Source organism: Camelus bactrianus, chromosome 6 (assembly GCF_048773025.1).
Source record: "Camelus bactrianus isolate YW-2024 breed Bactrian camel chromosome 6, ASM4877302v1, whole genome shotgun sequence".
Lineage (NCBI taxonomy): Eukaryota > Metazoa > Chordata > Mammalia > Artiodactyla > Camelidae > Camelus > Camelus bactrianus.
In genome coordinates, this window is record NC_133544.1 from 73,746,597 (window position 1) to 73,764,374 (window position 17,778).

A 17,778-nucleotide genomic window follows, 5' to 3' on the forward strand; every position below is an offset into this window, starting at 1 on the left:
TTGCCTGAGTCCCTTAGCCAGTGAGTGCTGAAGCAGGGATTCAAACCCAAGACTGTCCACCTCTCAGTTGTGTGCCATTTCCACCAAGCCTCACTGACTCTCGAAGTTAAACAAATCCCATTTAGTCGACTAGTGATCTGGTCATCTCTTTATTCACATTATCTGATTTAATCCCTCCAATAGCCTGAAAGGTAGATTTTATCCTTTTGTAGTTGAGGAAATTTGGCTGATCTGCCCAAAGTCACACAATAAAAAAATGAGTCTTAGGTTTGAACACAGGATCATTTGAATGCAAAGTATTCTTTACTGCATTATACTGTAAAAAAGAAAAAAGAAAAGGGGGCAATAGGAAAAGGAAGAGATGAAAATTGAGGAAGAGGAGAGAGGATGAAGGAGAAAGAGGAGGAGAGAAAAAAGGTTATAGTGAATGGGGACGGGCAGGGATAACACCCCCGTCTTGTACATTACCTCATGACCCTGGAGTGTATTTCTTAAGGCAGGTCGTTTTTGGTCTAAGCTATGTTTTTAGTCTTTAATCTTTGGACTTGCAGTCAAGGCTTTTCATAAAAGTTGACCTACATTTTATCTGGCTTGAATCTGTATTAAAGTTAATTGGCTTCTTCTCTGAAGTTAGACCTGGATTTGAATTCAGGCACCACCACTTACGAGCTGTCTTCCTTTGGACAAGTTACTTAACCTCTCTGAGTACTAGTTTCTTCAACTTGAGTTACTGTGAGGAGGAAACAAATTAATGATATAAAGTGCTCAGCCCCAAGCTTGGCAACAAGGAGTTGAGTAAGGGAGGTCACAAGTGCTGTGGCTTGGGTCCCTGTTGTGATTACCACTATCACACACAGTATCACAGGGTACGAGGGAAGGGAGACCCATGCTTCTTTCTAAGAGTTGAGCTAGATTTGAAAATCTGTTCTTTGAATCTGGTTGTGATCCCTTCTGGGATTAGTGTGCTCCCCTTGGAAAATTAACTACCCTCCCTTCCTCCTGGTCAGGAACATCTGTTGGAGCAGGAGTCCTCTGCTCAAGCATATTGTGTTTGGGTGATTGTGTGTTTGTAAAACTTTCCATGAGGAGCATTAGTTCAGCTTTACCCACCAAGGGCTGTAACTGGCTGCCAAAACAAGTGCAGACTGAGTCAACAGAAAGCGCGTCAGGAACAAAAAGTCACCAGCCCTTTGTGGAAAGCAGTTGCTCCTAGTCTCAAGGGAATCTTTGTTTTAAAATGCTCTGTTCTTTGGCTAAAACACAGTACCTAAAACGCTTGTGGCTTTTCCAGATAAAAAAATCCCGTGAATGAGCAGGAGATTTCCTCCCTACAACTGCTGAATCCAAAACTGAAATGATAGCAGCAATGTTTTTGTGCTTGTTGTTGTTTTAACATTGTTTCATCTCCACAGTACACTGAACAGCAACACACAGAACATCCATTGCCTACCCTGGAAGAGCCCTGGTAGGGGGTGAAGGAAGGGGTGTGTGTGTGTGAGAGAGAGAGAAAGGGGGAGAGGGAGGGAGGGAGGCAGGGAGAGAGAGAGAGATTTTTTGGTGAATATTTTCTCCAGTTCTGGACTTCAGCTTGAGAATGTTAGGAACTTGGAGAGGCTTCAGAGGAGAAGCCCACACACCTAAAAATGATTAAAGGACTGACTGCAGGAACCAAGAGGAAAGCCACGGTCAGTGTAGGAGCCTTCGTGTGCATTCTGCATGTGATTATTTAATGAAGGACTGTTGCTCCGGGGGGCGGGAAGACAGGTGATAATAATGCCGTGCAAGTACAGAATAGGATGATTATAACAGTTCATGGAACATTAGAATAAAATAGAGGATTTTCATTGTCATTAGGATAAAATAGAGGTTTTCAGATGAAATTGCATAGGATTGTACGTAATTAGGACATGAAGAGCAACTTGTGCGGAATTTTGAATCCTGATATGTGGTAGCTAACTAGTTTGACTTTAGAATTCCAGAATACTGATGTTAAAAGAAATGCTGGAGACCATTTAAGACACTCACTTTAAAGATGAAGGCCTCAAGAGACAAAAATAACAGTTACAGAATTTTTTTTCCTTTCTTTTTGGCCAGCCCAGAATTGTGCTTGACGTTGCAGGGAAGTGCTTGTTGCTTATTCTAATGACGGGGCCATGAACTGCAATACAGAGCTTCCTGCATGACAGGAAGTGTGCCGCTTGGCTGAATCCCAAGGAAAGAGCTTGTTCTTGAGACTGGACCTATCACTGACTCTGTACTCCATCAAGATGAAAAAATTGCACTATTGCCATCTGGTAGTGTGGGGAAATGTTGAATGCCTTTTACTGTTATTACGGCTTATCTAATGTGACCGGGCGGTGACTAGTTAAAATGCTGCCACAGAAGTAGCATTTCTGTGTGGGGACCACAACCCATTATAAGATGAAGACAAATGATCTATTACCTCCTGCCTCAGAAAGGGTGAGGTGGAGAGGAATATTACCCTCCCTTCTGTTGTATGTCCTGACTTGGGAGTGTGAATGAAGGCTCTGGAGAAGAGGAAAGACTGTGAAAGAGCTACTGAAACTGAGGTGGGACCTTGGAGAAGCAAGAGGAGGGGGAACATGAGAAGAAACTAAAGTGAGAAGGAATTTGAGGGTTGACAGGGGTTAGGATTATACATCACTTTTTGTAGTGGATATTATCTCCAACTTAGGTATAGGAACAGGCTCAGATAGGTTGAGTAGGCCACACAACCAAGTGATGGAACCAGCTTTGATTGTGTGATTCCAAAATTCAAGCTCTCAAATGCTTTACCAAACACAGCTCTGTTTATTTCTGTATTTCCACTGCTGCAAATCTTAAATGATAATTAATGGTTATTGGGTTGACAATTCAATTTATGCTTCAGTGGATGACAGGCAGATTAGGACTCTGCCTTCTTGAATCTTGCTGCCTGTTTTGAGAAGGCAGTTTGCCTAAGTTAGAGAACCACAGACATCTTTGAGTTTCTCTGTACATCCCTTTCCCTAATGCATGTATGTGCTAGGGAACTGGGGAGCACGTGGGCGTCAAAGCATTTTCTCATGAATAGTTGCAGAGCTGTGTACATTCCATTACTAGCGCTATTTCTTCCCAACCAAGATGGAGACAGAAGTAGAGGGGCGAGAAGTTTATAAGAGAAAGCCTTTTTGTGCAATACTTGGATGGGGATCTGCAGGCATGAGTGGGGGAAGGGAGATTACCATGAGTGTTTCATTTCAGTACGTTCCCTCTGCCAATAGCACAGCTGCTCAACTCCATAAGCATGACCATCGGCTGGATTTTAAAGAAATAAGGTCATTCTTTTGGCTTCAACTAACTCATTTTTCTCCTCTCTAGAAATTTGATTATAAATCTTTAAAGATTAACTTTTAGACTCAGAAAAATCTGAAGAACAGAGATCCTTGACACAATGCTTTCTGTTGGTGCTGAATGCACAAAAATGAACAGAAACTGGAGAAATCTCAAAATGCAAAAACTTGTTTGGATTCTTTTTCTCTTCTGTGAGCCAAGGGTAACAGATATTTCTGGTGGTATCTTGAGTCCTTGAGATTTAGGCTGGAGAGAGAGGTTATCTGTAGGGGAGGCATCCCCAATGCTTGATAGTCAGCTGGAGACCTGGGGCAGCCTGAGCATAAATATAGATAGAGGTCCTAAGACAGTTGTCCTTGACGTCTTCCAGACGTTTTCTTGCTTGCATCTGCTATGCTGAGAAGTTGCCCTATACTCCACTCCCTTTACACTTGAATTTGGCCTGGGTTTTAAAGGATTGTCAGTTATTTACTTGAAGAAGAGAGGTGTAATGGTGGAGATGATCACTTTGACAGTCTTTGGAAAAACTGATTTGCAAAATCATCTGAACAGGAGGATATAAAGTAAAGAGCAGCCCTTTGAACAAAAGGTCTTTGTGTCCACCACAGCGGGACAAGTGTGCATAGGCAGACTGATAACAGTAGGCTTCTCCAGAGGAAGCCACCTGGTCCACATCGCCAGGTGCTAAATTCTCTCCCACATACTTGCACAATAAGCCTGTGTCCAAGTTCCCTCTCAGCACCTTTCAATGGTCCTCTGTTTGGGGGAGCCAGTCCAGCTGACCAACAAAAGGCCCCTTCTAAGTGCAGTGTTCTAAAAAGAGTTCAGAGAGGGTGGGGAAAGCAATGGGACTCATTTCTCTCTAGTTCTATGCTCAGCAGAAAGCAGACAACTACATAAAAACGTGTCAGCAAATTAGTTTATTAAAATATTTTGCTATAAAGGCCATACAAGCTAATTGGAAAATATTCACACAGTACAGAAGGATATAATATAAAAAGTGAAAATGCCTCCCCCTCCATGCCTCCTCACCAGTCTCGTTCTCTAGGGGCAAAACCACTGTCTGCAGTTTCCTTGGTATCCTTTCAGACATTCTCCAAACATAAGTAAGCATATAGTATGTATCTTTAAAAAAAAATACGAAGGGGCTTACACTGTACATACTATTTTTCAACTTGCTTTATTCTACTCAATTTATCTTAGCCCTAATTTATTTGTAGTACCTATAGTTCCACCTCATTGTTTTAACGCTACATAGAATTCCCTTGTACAAAGATAGCAGTTTAACAAGTTTTCTAGTGATAGACAGGCCATTTCCAGCTAAATATATACTATGATGTGTCCTTATATATTATAATTGTAATTCCATAATTATGTAATTATGCTGTTGTATAATATATAATATATTTCTGTTATTCTCTAATACAAGAGTGAGCACCTTTGTATTTTTGCAAGTGTAATTGTGAGGTAAATTGCTCCAAGTGCAGCTGCATGTTTAGAGAGTATGTATCATTTTAAATTTTAATAGATATTTGTCTAATTGCCTTCCAAAAAGATTGTATCAATTTACACCCTTAACAATAGTGTATCAGAATATTTTACCACATCCCTTGTCAACACTAGGTGTTATCAGTCTTTAATCTTTACCTCTCTGATAGGTAGAAATAGTGTCTTATTTTTGGCTTTTCTTTTTTTATAACTGAGATTGAGCATCTTTTTATGTTTCTTGGCCATTTGTATCTTTTCTTCTCTGTGAATTATGTGTTCATGTATTTTCCCCATTTTTCTACCATATTGTTCATCTTTTCTTATTTTTAAGAGCAGTTAGAATATTAAGAAAATTAATTGCTATGTCATATGGTAATTTTTTCCATGATGTGTGTGTGTGTGTGTGTGTGTTTAAATGTAGTCAAATTTATTGACCTTTCTCTATGGCTTCCTAGTGTGTTAAGCTTAGAAAGGCCTTTCATTCTGGGAATATGAGTATTTGCTATTTTTTTTTCTGGCATGCTAATTGATTTATCATCTTAGGATTTAAATATTTGATTCATTTGAATTTTTTGATGTAAGACATGAGGTGGAGCTTCAGCTTTTTTTCCCCCAGATAGCTAGCCGCTAGTCTCATTACCATTTATTGAGCACCCATCTTTTCTCCACTGATAGGAAAAACGCACTTTTATCATTTATTTAATTCCTGTAAATACTTGGGGTCTCCTTTAAAACTTTTGTTTCATTGATCTGTTTGTATTCTTGTGCCAGAAGCACACTGTTTTCAAATATTCATGAAAACATATACCATACTGTCTTACTATTTTTATTTAAAAATTTTTTTTAACTTTAATTTTTTTATACCTTTATTTTTTGAGGGAGAGGAGCTAATTAGATTTGTTTATTTATTTATGTATTCATTTATTTATTTTTGATGGAAGTACTGGGGATTGAACCCAGGACCTTGTGCATGCTAAGCCCACACTCTACCACTGTTTTACTACTTTCCTCTATTTTACTACTTTTTAATGTTGGGCTGGGCAAGTACCTTCTCATGTCTTTCTCCTGGTTAATAATATCCTGGTTACTTTGGTTTTTGCTCTTCTCCAGAAGGCCATGTGCTTCTCTGCTTTTGCTCATGCTGGCTCCTTTTTCTAAACTATCTCACCTCCCTGCTTCTGCCATTCAGTGCTGCTTGTTCTTCAATAACCAGTTAAAAGGGTACTTCCTCTTTGAAGTTGTCACTGTCCCTTAGAGCCTCATGGTATCTTGTTACTTTCTTGTGACACTCTGCATATTAACTAAAATTAATGCTCTTTGGGTACATAACTTTTTTTTTATTAGACTGAGTGACCCTTGAAGTCAGACTAGGCCTCATCCATCTTTGAATACCCTACATTTCCTAACACATTTCATTCATTCATTCAGTGAGCATTTAGAAGGCAGCTGTCATCTACAACACAGTGGTGTTGAGTGCTGGGAATGTGGAGTGGTGTAAGATGTGATCCCTGCCCTCAGAAAGCTTACAGTCCTGTTGGGAATAGTAATTATTATTATTGAAAATACAATATTTATATTTATTTATAAATAATTTTTAAAATAAAAATAATAAACAATACCAAGCATTCAAGTGTTAAATGAATGGTGCTTACATTAAGTACTTCAGGAATCCAGAGGAATAACACACTCTCCCAAGGTTGCTTTAAATGAGTTCAAGGGAGGTCATTTAGTCAGATGGAAAGGCATAAGCAGAAACTGTAGGGCAAGAATATAGGAGAAGTGTTTGAGTGGATTAGGTGCCAGCTCAGGGTGACGCTAAGAGGATGTAGTCACAGTGCCTGTCTCTCCAGGTGTTCCAGGAGGCCAGACTCTCCCATTCCACCTCTGAGCTGCTCCAGACTCCTAGTAGATATGGAAGCTAACCTTAGGTTTTCTGGTACAGTGACGCTGTGGTCTCAGGAGCATGCTGGATACTTAGCTGAGTCCAGCAGATACAGATCATGTCACACAGGCCATGATGGTTTTTAACCTGAAGGCAGGAGGCAGAATATCTTGGGTTATAGAAATAGCATTCACTCACTCAACAAACATTTACCTGTGGTGTGCCAGGCATATGCTAAGTGCTGGATAAGCTAACAGAGAGAGAGAGTTATGAGTGTGTATGACAGAGACAGAGTTTTGCTCAGTTTCCTTTATCTCACTTGATGTATCACCTTTCCTGCTAATCAGATTTTGAGCAAATCTAATGTCTCATTCAAGATTCCTTCTTTTGTAGAGGTTTTAATAGGCTATAGTGTCCATACCATCTTTCTGTCCACCTTGCTGTTGCGCAGACATCACTGTGTTCCTTTGTTTCCAGACCTTTGTTTTGGGGCCATGGTATCTCCATCTTTGCTACTTTCTCTGGAGTCTGACCCTGGGCCAACATATAGATCTGTTCTTGTTCCAGAATGTTAGAAATACCTGATTTCCTGTAGAAGAATGCCTCCTAGGAGCACATTACTGGTTTTTCCTTCTGGTTGTGCTGGTTGAGCTTTACTAAAGACCGTGTGTGTCCAAATGTCTCCTTTCAGTGAGAGGGAAAGGATATGCTTCTTATTTCTTGGGAACAAGATATAGAGAGCCTAGGGTTTCTGCCTTGCTCCTCAAAGTGTAGACTTTGGTTTTGCCTAGAGCTTGTTCGATGTAGACTTTCAGATCCAACCCAAATGTACTTACTCAAAATCTGCATTTTAAAGAGATCACCAGGTGATATGTGTGCACATGAAAGTAATTAAAGAAGCAGATTCAGTTCCAAAAGGTCTGGACTACATTTTTAGTAATAGGATTCTAGAGTATATGATCTTTTGCACCCTAAATTATACAACTCTGAATTGATAACTGCTTTTCCCAAGGCCCAGATAACTACACTTTTGCTTTGGCCAAAAAATGTGAATTATTCCTTGATCGATACTTCTCTTACTTGTCTATCTGGCTAACTCAAGAAAAAAGCTGTATTAGATTCTGGCATCTCAGGCAGACCTTGATGGCTTTTGGTCTATTGGAATAAATAAGCTTTATATCATGTGATTTGAATAGCCTTGGTTTTCTTATCTTTCAAGAGGGAGTGATAATCCCCACCTACCAACATCATAGGAATATTGTGAGAATAAAATAATTAGGTGTGAGAGGACTCTGAAAAAATTTAGAAAGATTAAATGAGTATCAGTTGGTGTTGTTATGGCTACATTATATTCTCTGGTGTTTCTGTACCAAGAAAAACAGTCTCTTTACAGAATTCTATATATTGCTAATGAAAGTATCTTCTGCTCTTAATGCTTTAACAAAAATATTTTTCTTTCAAAAATACTTCAATTTATTAGTTTTTAAAAATAGATAATATATGCACATGGCAGAAAAAAACAGTACAAAATGACAGAGTGAAAAATATATCTCTTTTCTATCTCCACCTATATCCTTCCCCTATGCTGAGGCAGTCATTGTTATTAATTTCCTATATATATTCCTAGATAGTCTATGCAACTATAATCATGTAACTGTGTATGTCTTCTCTTTTAAAAAATGGTAGCACACACATATTATTCTGAATCTTGCTTTGTTCAGTTAGTATATCTTGGAGATATTTTCATATCCGTATATATGATTACCTTACTTTTTTGGTGGTCACATAGTAACAGTGTGTGCAAGTATACTATAATTTATTTGCTACTATGAACTTTTAAACTGTTTTTTAAAAATATTTTTCTTTTCTTTTTTTTAATGGAGGTCCTGGGGATTGAACCCAGGACCTTGTGCATGCTAAGCACACACTCTACCACTGAGCTATATCCCTTCCCCCTAAACTGCTTATGTCTTTATACTTACAGTGAATTTCTTGTAGGCAGCATGTATATAATTGTGTCTTGCTTTGTTTTCCTAATCAGACAGTCTCTGCCTTTAATTGGGGCTGTTTAGACCATTTACATTTAATGTTATTAATGATATAATTAGGACAATTGTTTTGCTGTTTTTTATTTGACCTATCTGTTCTTTGTTCCTTTATTTGTATTTTTATGCCTTTTTTGGATTGAGTATTTCTGTGATTTCATTTTATTTTTGTTGGTTTATCAGCTCTCTTTGTTTTGTCAGTGGTTGCTTTAGGATTTATGTTAATGGTATACATTTCTAACTTATCACAGTCTATTTTTAAATGATAGTATATTACTTCCCACATGAAATAAGATACGTTAAATACTTCTATTTCTTCTCTTTTAGTTTTTATACTTTTAAGCCATACATTTTATGTCTACATATGTTATGAACTCCATAATATATTGTTGATAGTTTTGTTTAAGGAGTAAATTATCTTTTAAAGAATTCAAATAATAAGAAAAAAATCTTACTTGCCCATGTAGTTACCAGTTCTAGTGTTCATTTCTTTTTATAAATCCATAGTTCCATCTGGTGTCATTTTCCTTCTATTAGTACATTCTTTAACTTTATTTCAGCTGTCATATTTCAGACAGTGCAAAAATGGAAACTATTTTGTTTTATATCTGACAAACCATGTAGTGTTAAGTCTGGTATCAGCAGATGATCCACTTTGGTTTGTGATTGCTCTACGGACTCAGCAGAGCAAATCTGAAGTTAGCATCTGTCTCCTAAACCAAAGGCAGTCAGAGCCTTTGACAGGTACAGTGACAACAGGCTGTGGCTTCTAGAGCATGTATGGGAGAGTTTTCCTTATATTTTAAAGCCAAACAAAATCAGAAGTTGACAATTTACTGTGAAACATTTTGGAGCATTTCCAGTTGTAAGTCTTAGGCTATCCAACATCCTTGTTGGTGCTTGCTGTTCTTTCTGAACTGCATTTTTTGGGGCAGTGGGACAGGAGTTCACCTTCCTATTTTATTTCCTGGGATCTTAAGTTATGGGTGGTCGTTACTGTATACTGGCTCTAATTATTCTGTGATTTGCATACCTTTACATAAGCTCAGCTTCCAGCAAAAATAGTCTTTTTAGAACTGTGAGCAGGTGTGGGGATGAAGGGAAACAATCTGTATCTTCTGTTTACATCTACCTGGTTGGCCCCCTTTTCTCTCACCTCTCCCTTAAATCAACATTAGATTTGATTTATCCCTTATTTGTGAAAGCTCATTAAGGTCATTTAATATGTTATTTTACCTTGTTCATTCATTCATTCAACATACATCTTACTGAAAAATACGCCAAGAATTGTGCTAGGTGTTAGAAATAACCAATTAGAATTGGACATTGTACTTACCCTTTAAAAACTCATAGTTCTTGAGGGAGACAGATACATTAAGAGCTAATTACTTCACAATGTAGGAAATACTGTAATAAACTTTTTAATCAAGCATTTGAAAAAACTCAGAGGGAAATAGGCCTTTTTTGTTGGGGGTTGCGAGGGTAGATCGTCAAAAAGTTTAGTTCGTAGCGTGACTGCTCTTTTCAGGACTGAGTAGGATTTAAACCTGTAGTTCCCTTCCAAAGATGGAAAGGGCATCTCTTCTTAAGACTAGAAGGTGGTGCTTCACATACATGGATTTAACTACACAGCTTGGTGAATATCCAAAAAGATCAGTGACTTCTCAAACCAGCACATGAATCATTCACTGATCTTAACTTGGAGTTCCCTCCTGGTTTCATTCGAAATACTGTTTACTCGTATAAAATAGGTGTCTGAATCATTTGATTGAGGCCAGCTTTTTAATGTATTAACTTGATTTATGATCATTATGAGGGAGCTAGTTTCAGTGAAAACCTCTCTTCTCTCTGCAGGAAAGGCAGAGTGGATGGTTTCTCATTTTTCAAGTGTGATGCAAAGGAGTGTGAGCTATTTATAGACTCACTTCCCCCCACAGACTGAACACAATGGAAGACTGAAATCAAATGGTGACCAGATGTGCCCAGCATCCCTCAGTTTGTATTTAGAAGTTGGAAAAGGCAGAACTTCTAGGAAGTTGGTCTCGGGGCAGAAATGGACAGACTCATAAGATTGTCTGTATTCAAACAGCCCCTTATATCTGGTCCCCAATAGCGGAAGAGGTAAACAGAAGTGTGTGCTCAAAGTCATTTTTCTTCTGTCCCTCGAAGTGAGGGATTTTTCCTTTGTTAGTCGTTTCGTTGCTCAACTCTTGTCTCTGTAGTTAGGCAGTTAGACAAATACAAATGCTTTCTGGGGATACGGGCTGGATTGGTGTAGGAGGAAGAGTTAGTGCAGCTTCCATGCAGTTGGTAGAGATACTGGTTCTCTTCAGAAGAGAAGAGATCTGACAGGAATGGAAACCCTTAATTACTCTTTTTTCTATACTATTCCTCCCCTATTAAACTAACCCCATCTTGTTTGTGGTGGTGTTATGGTTTAAAGCACAAACATGTAGTGGTTTCTAGCTGGTATTGCTTTTCCTTTTCTCCCACATTAGAGATTTTGAGAAAACAGAAGCAACTTCCTCCTTCAGTAAGCATCTGGCAACATTCCCATGTAGTTTAGAGATTTGATTTCAGGGTTTGGAAAAGTTGTGCTTAATTTTGGAGAATGTTCTCCTAACCGACTCACTTCAGTAAAGTAAGAAAAGAAAATGCTGTTTTTTTGAGAGCGTACTCTGTTCCAGGTACTGAACTGAGTACCTGATTCATTCACTTTTCACAGCAACCCTGTGAAGTGGATTATTATCATCTCTATTGTACAGATGTGAACACCAAGGCTCAAAGAGGTTAGGTAACTTGTCCACAGTCACACTATTAAGGGGTGGAGCCCAGATTGAAACCCAGATCTGCTGCCTCTAAAGCCCTTGCTCTTTCCTCTACATCCTTACTCCTCCTGACTATGCGCTTGCCGCTGGTATTTGAAGTATGATATGAATTAGCTGACAATTAGAAACATTTGGACTTTCAGACTTAGCGTTTATGATAGGAAAGGACCCTAGGAATCATGATGAGGAAATGTGTTTTCAGGCCTCCCTGTTAATTCTTCCCTCTGAGATACGGAGAACACTGCCTATTTTTAGTTTTGTATCTGAAACAAATGCTCGTCTACAGGTACAGTCAGGGTGTTTTGTTCTGAATCCCCTGAATAGACCTATTTGACACAACCACTGTCTGAGACACAAGAAATAGCTCACACTTTATAGCAAATGGATGCTTCATCTCACATATTCCGACTTAGGGGCCAGATTTTGAAGTGAACTTTTGAAATGGTGGAGTGTAACTGAAATGCCCATGAAGGAGCCTGGGGTCTCTGCAGCCAGTGTGCTCCTTTCCTTCCTGGCACAGCTCAGTATTGCCTGGTACCCCTTTTTGGGTAGGCCCTTTCTCATCTGTGAAGTCCCCCGGCGTGTCCAGTTACATAAGGGGGAGGGAAGGAATGAATGCAGGATCTCCAGATTGAATCCAGAAGAATTTTAGTATATGTTTTTGAATGAGATGACATCTTACATTGTTTTCTAATTTTATCTGAATTCCATCAGCTTTAATTCCTAAGTACTTTTTCCCCCAATTATTTATTTTTCAGCAAAGATGAACTTCATCTGCTATGGATCTGCCACATAGAAGCAGTTACACACCAGAGCGAATGAATCTCAGGTGTTCATCAGCTCTGTTAGGGTTTTTAGAGGTTTGTTAACTATGTTCCATTGAAAATCACTCTTAAGTTCCTGAATGGCTGTCCAGGTTTGTGTCACTGCATCTCTTGGTTGTTATCACCAGGTAATTGTGATCTGAGTGTTCACCACTGTCAGGTCCCTCTTCCATCATCTCATTTTTTATCTTTTGCACGTACTTTAATAAGTGGCTGTGACAACTCCAAGAATCACTTTTATTCCAGGGCAGTTGGCTAAGTTGGAGTCAAGCTTTGTTCATTTTGTTGAGGTGACTTGAGGTGAGGGGTTGAGACACTAGAAGTACCACAGGACAAGTGTAGTTAAAGATCTTGTGATTCTAACGTGCAGCCCTCTCTTCTGCACATTATGCAGTCTTCAGAGTTGGAGGAGGGAAGTACGGCTCGAGGGAGGAAGGCCCCTACCCTTCTGATACATAAGGCAGATACTGTTTAGATCAACACAAAACTGATCTCTTTAACTAGACCTTGGATTGCTGAGACTGATATGCGCTTCAACTGGGCTGGCTGAGCCCGATGGTGAAATCGGAGCTGTCTTGGGGACTCAGCTCGTTTGCTTCTCCAGCATTAAGGATGGTCTCTAGAGACCCATTCAGACTAAACAATGTTAAAAACAGGAAATTTGCTCCTAGCAGCATGGTTGCAGGAAAACTTTTTCCTCTTAGGCAGGAATGAGAGTTAAAAACAGAAACTCCATCCCCCAGGCTTGTTTTCTTCTAATGTAAAAGTAATATTAGCAACTTCAACAACTTGAAGCAGCTTTGTCCTACTTGGTTGCCTCTCAGAGGGCTGCCTAAAGGGACCCATTACAAAAGGCAGTAAAGAGCCCTTGTGAACACATTAAAAAAATACGGAAACAGTGCTATGTGGAGGATACTGACCTGGTGATGTTCATCTTGGCTGAAGATCACAAATGTGGAATTAATGCAGGCAGCATTTAGGGGAGACCTAGAGAACAGCCATCACTTAATTTTATGCAGCACACATTTATTGTGTGTATTTTGGATTCAGTCCAGAGATTATATATTCATTTATTCAGTCGGTGTTAACTGAGCGTGTACTGTGTGTTGTACGTTGGTGTCTGAGATGTGTGATGTTCTTTTTCCCCTTTAGTACCACAGGGGCCTGCTTGGGTTTGCTTGTGACAGCCCAGGGCATCCCTGGATCTGGGGATCTGACTCTTGAAACTGTTGCATGATTTACTGCTGAGGTAGATGAGGGTGGACAGGTAATTGTTTGGAAGAAAAGAGTGAGGACAAAGAGGAAGCTAAAAACTAGGGAGGAAATGTTCTTTTCTCCCTTACCCACTGTGATTTCACTCTGCCTAAATAGTCCAGTGTTGAGAAAGGCTTCTGAAGCCCCCAGCAAATGTGACCCGGGCCCTCTCTGTCACCCCCGCCTTTGTTCACAACCCGTCCTCTGGCTCAGTATGTCATGAACAAGCTTCTGCAGTAGTGGAGACTGTGTGGTCAAAAGAGTCTTTGGCAGATGTGTGCCATAATTTTTTGCTGGTAAAAAAGCAGAACTACTCTTTAAAAAACTTTTTATTGAAATATACACACAGAAAAATGCACGTCTTATAAATGTACAGCTCAAGGTTTCTATCCACTTGAATTTTTACAAGCTGAGCATACCCACGTAACCAGCATCCAGATCAAGAAATAGAGCATCCCCAGCACCTCAGAAGCCCCACTTGTGCTCTTTTGAAACACATTGTAAAGCTCTTTCCTGGGGCTTTTTCCAGTAAATGCTCTGAAATGTTGAGAGGCGAGCTGCTTATGGACAGGTCTCTCATCTCAGTTCCAGAGTGATGCTCATCATGCTGCTTCCTCGTAGACCCAGCAGAGGGTCTTATGATAATGGTCGAGAATAGCCTCTGCCTCTTGTAGGACCCTATTAAATGCTATGCAGTGTGTTACAGTGATAGAGTTTGGTTGCAGGGGTTACTCTTATATGTAGTTTTTGCGTTTCCTGGCGAAGAGAGACTGAAACATCAGCAATGGAGAGACCCACCCTGTGCAGAATAGACCCAAGAGAAATCAGAATGGCTCCTAAAAGTGCCTCAGGGTACAAATAGAAAATTTGGACATAGGTATAAATCCTTCTACCAGTAATTTACTGTGTGACTTTGAGCAAATTACTCCTCTTGGGACATCAGTAATGTCCCTACCTAGCCTGCTGATCTCTTAAGAGAGGACAGGCAGGCCAAACGCAGCCCTGCCAGACTTTTATTTTTATGACTTGCATCTGTCAGTATTAATCTCTTACATCCAGCCCTGGGCTAGTTTCTAGCCATAGAGATGAATTTCAGTCTGTTTTCACTTTGTTTCTTACTATATACTTAGATTTATAAAAATACTGAATTTGAAAAAGTGCATTTCTTTAGCAAATCTGCATGTCATGCAGAACATCTTCAAGACAGAGTAGATCAGTGAGGTTTTAGTATGTGTGCTGTTTATCATCCCTCCTCAGTTTTGGTACTGTTTGGGTTGAGTATAGACTATATTTAATAGTTATATGGAGGATAGTATTCCACCACAGCATTATGAGTTATTATCCACGCGCAGACAGAGCAACTGGCAAGCTTCCTGGGAGCCATGCCTGTGCTCTGGGGTAGCTGCATGCTTGATCATATGGCCCACATAGGAATGGAAGGTATGTACACAAAGAAGTGCCAATAAGAAGAAAGATCATAGAGTTAGAATTTTATAAATGGGGCAGACTTTTGAAAGATCATCCATCATCCAACGTTGTTTTTTTGTTAAGACTGTGGACTGGAGAGGAACACTGCCCGGGTGTGAACCCCACCTCTGACATTTGCTAGCTTTATGACTCTGGACAACATTCAGTCGCTTCATCTGTAAAATGAAGATGATAATAATGATACCTACTTTATAGGTTATTGTGAGGAGTAAATTATTAATACATGTAAAGTGCTTTGAATATTACTGTTATGTTTCAACAGTAAATAAATTGTTCTTGTCGTTACTTTAATATCTATTGTGACACTAGACAGTCAACTATCTGAACTTTTTTTTTTTTTTTTGCTAAATGTAAGTCAGTATGGGATTGAGATGGAATATAGAGTTTCCTCTACAGAAATTTTCCTTACAGCCAACTGTGCTTGTACACGTTTATTTCATAAGATGAGGGCATCCATAGCATGGGAAAGAAAATCTCACAATAAGGTTTTTTTCTGGTTGAAACAATTTTATTGAGATATAATTCACATACCATAAAATTCATCCACTTAAAGTGTATAATTTAAAGATAGTCACAGAATTCACAGAAAAGTTTTTTAAAGCCTAGTCTGTCTCCTAGACATCCTCTCCGTGGTGAAGAAGAACCACGGCGAGCTTCTGTCAGTTCCACTCTGCAGAACTGGCTGAAGTTTTCTTTGTAATAATAGTTCTCAAAGTGAGGTCTCCGGATCAGCAGCATTAAATTATCTGAGAACTTGTTAGAAATGCAAATTCTGTGGCTCTGCCCTAGGTCTACTCAATCAAAAATTCTGGGAGTGGGGCCCATCAAACTTTTTAAACAGCCCTCCAAGTGATAAAATGTATGATAAAATCTGAGAACCACTGCTTTACAGAGTCTCTTTGTAGACAGGCAGGAGCATAGTCTTAATTACAGGTTGGGGGCGGGATTCAATATTGGGAAACATCTGTCTTAAATGAGCTTAAACTTCATCGTGTAGTGTTCTCTGGTTTACAAAGTGCTTTCATCAGCACGTGTTGTCATTAGCACATGTATCAGTCACAAAATTGTTGTGTAGGTACCATTATTTCTACATTCTAGAGGGGTTGATAAAGACCGCTGTTGTCTAGTAAGTTGTAGAGCCAGAACTCTGTCATTTGGGGTCTCCTGAGTCCAAATCCTGGCCTCTCTAGCACCATGTAGCTTTTCCATCCTCAAGCAGTGAGAGAGCTGTTTTTGGTCTGGCTTCCTCAGTAACAGACCCTGAGACAAGGAGTTGTGTGAAAGTCATTTACTAGGAAGTATTGCCAGGACAGAAGTGGTCGGTGGGGTGAGGAAATGAGACCAGCAAGGGAAGAAGGCCACGCCACTCCACAGAGGTGCTTTGAAGACAGAGTAGAGAGGCTTCCTGATCAAGAATGTTCTGAGTTTTCCTCCACCCATCAGTCACTAGTTAAGACTGCCTTCTGTAGAGTATCTGGCTCTCAAAAGGAGTTCTGGTAACCTGAGGGCAGTCCTTCAAAAAAGAGACAAGGAGACAGATACTGACTTGGAAGTTAAAGGTCACCAGCTGCCTGGTGTGTCTGAAAATGGTAAAGGAATCCAAGTGTAATAGCAGAACATTAACAGCACCAGTACAACCATCATAGCTGATCTAGAAGACTGCAGCAGGGAACCAAAGAGTTGTGAAATACATGCTGGTCCCAGAGTGGGCTGTGGCAAAACCACTCTGTGTATCCTGTCCCCATAACTTCCCGGGAGAGCCCTGCCCCCTTGCAGTTTCTCATTACGCGCCATGGTCAGTAAACACTCAGTCCTATAGCCTCCTCCCTACTGACCCACATGTAGCATGAGCCAGAAATAAACTTCTGTTGTTTTAACCTACTCTGCTTTGGGGGTTTGCTACAGTAACTTAACTAAGCTTACCCTGACTGATGACTCTTTAATGTTGAGCTTACTGAGTGACTTTAACTTTGGTACAATATCAGTTATTGTAAGAAAATGGGTCAAAGGGATCTGTCCGTCTACTTTCACTTTCTTTTTAGTGATAAATGATTTTAATGTATTTCTAAGGATTAGAAGGCCTTTCACGTATACAGGACTCTCTTTAGTGTTCTCTGTTTCCTATTCCTCGTAGAACCCACACACCCACTTATATTTTTGAAGAAGTTGGCTCTAAAAAGGACTTCTGCCCTACAGCTAGGGATGTATAGCAAACTATGGCTGTGGGTCAGATCTAGCTGCTACCTGATTTAGTCAAGTTTTATTGGAACACGGCCATGCCTATCCGTTTATGCAGTGTTTATGGATGCTTTTTGTAATACAAAGGCACAGTTAAGTAGCTGTGACAGAGACCATATGGCCCATAAAGCCTAATATATTTGCTGCCTGGCTCTTAATAGAAAAAATTTGCTAATCCCTATTCTGTAGATCCTTAATTATTAGGAATAGAAAATTTTCCAATTGATTTGCCTCAATTATTGCTGGTACCCTAGCTCTTGGAAGTTCTACCTGGTGGGATGAAGGCCTCCTGGATCTGTGATATCCCTTTATTTTATACGTTATCCTGAAGGCAGTGAAATAGCTTATACCTCTTGGATTCTACCTGTAAAAAAGCAAAGACTCCTTCACCCCTGATA

At 39.7% G+C, this 17,778-nt stretch overlaps 1 protein-coding gene across 5 annotated transcripts in view; it reads left to right on the forward strand.

The window, feature by feature from the left end:
- Positions 1–17,778, forward strand: part of STARD9 (StAR related lipid transfer domain containing 9) — a 108,332-nt gene that overhangs the window by 12,384 nt on the left and 78,170 nt on the right. The window lies entirely within an intron of this gene.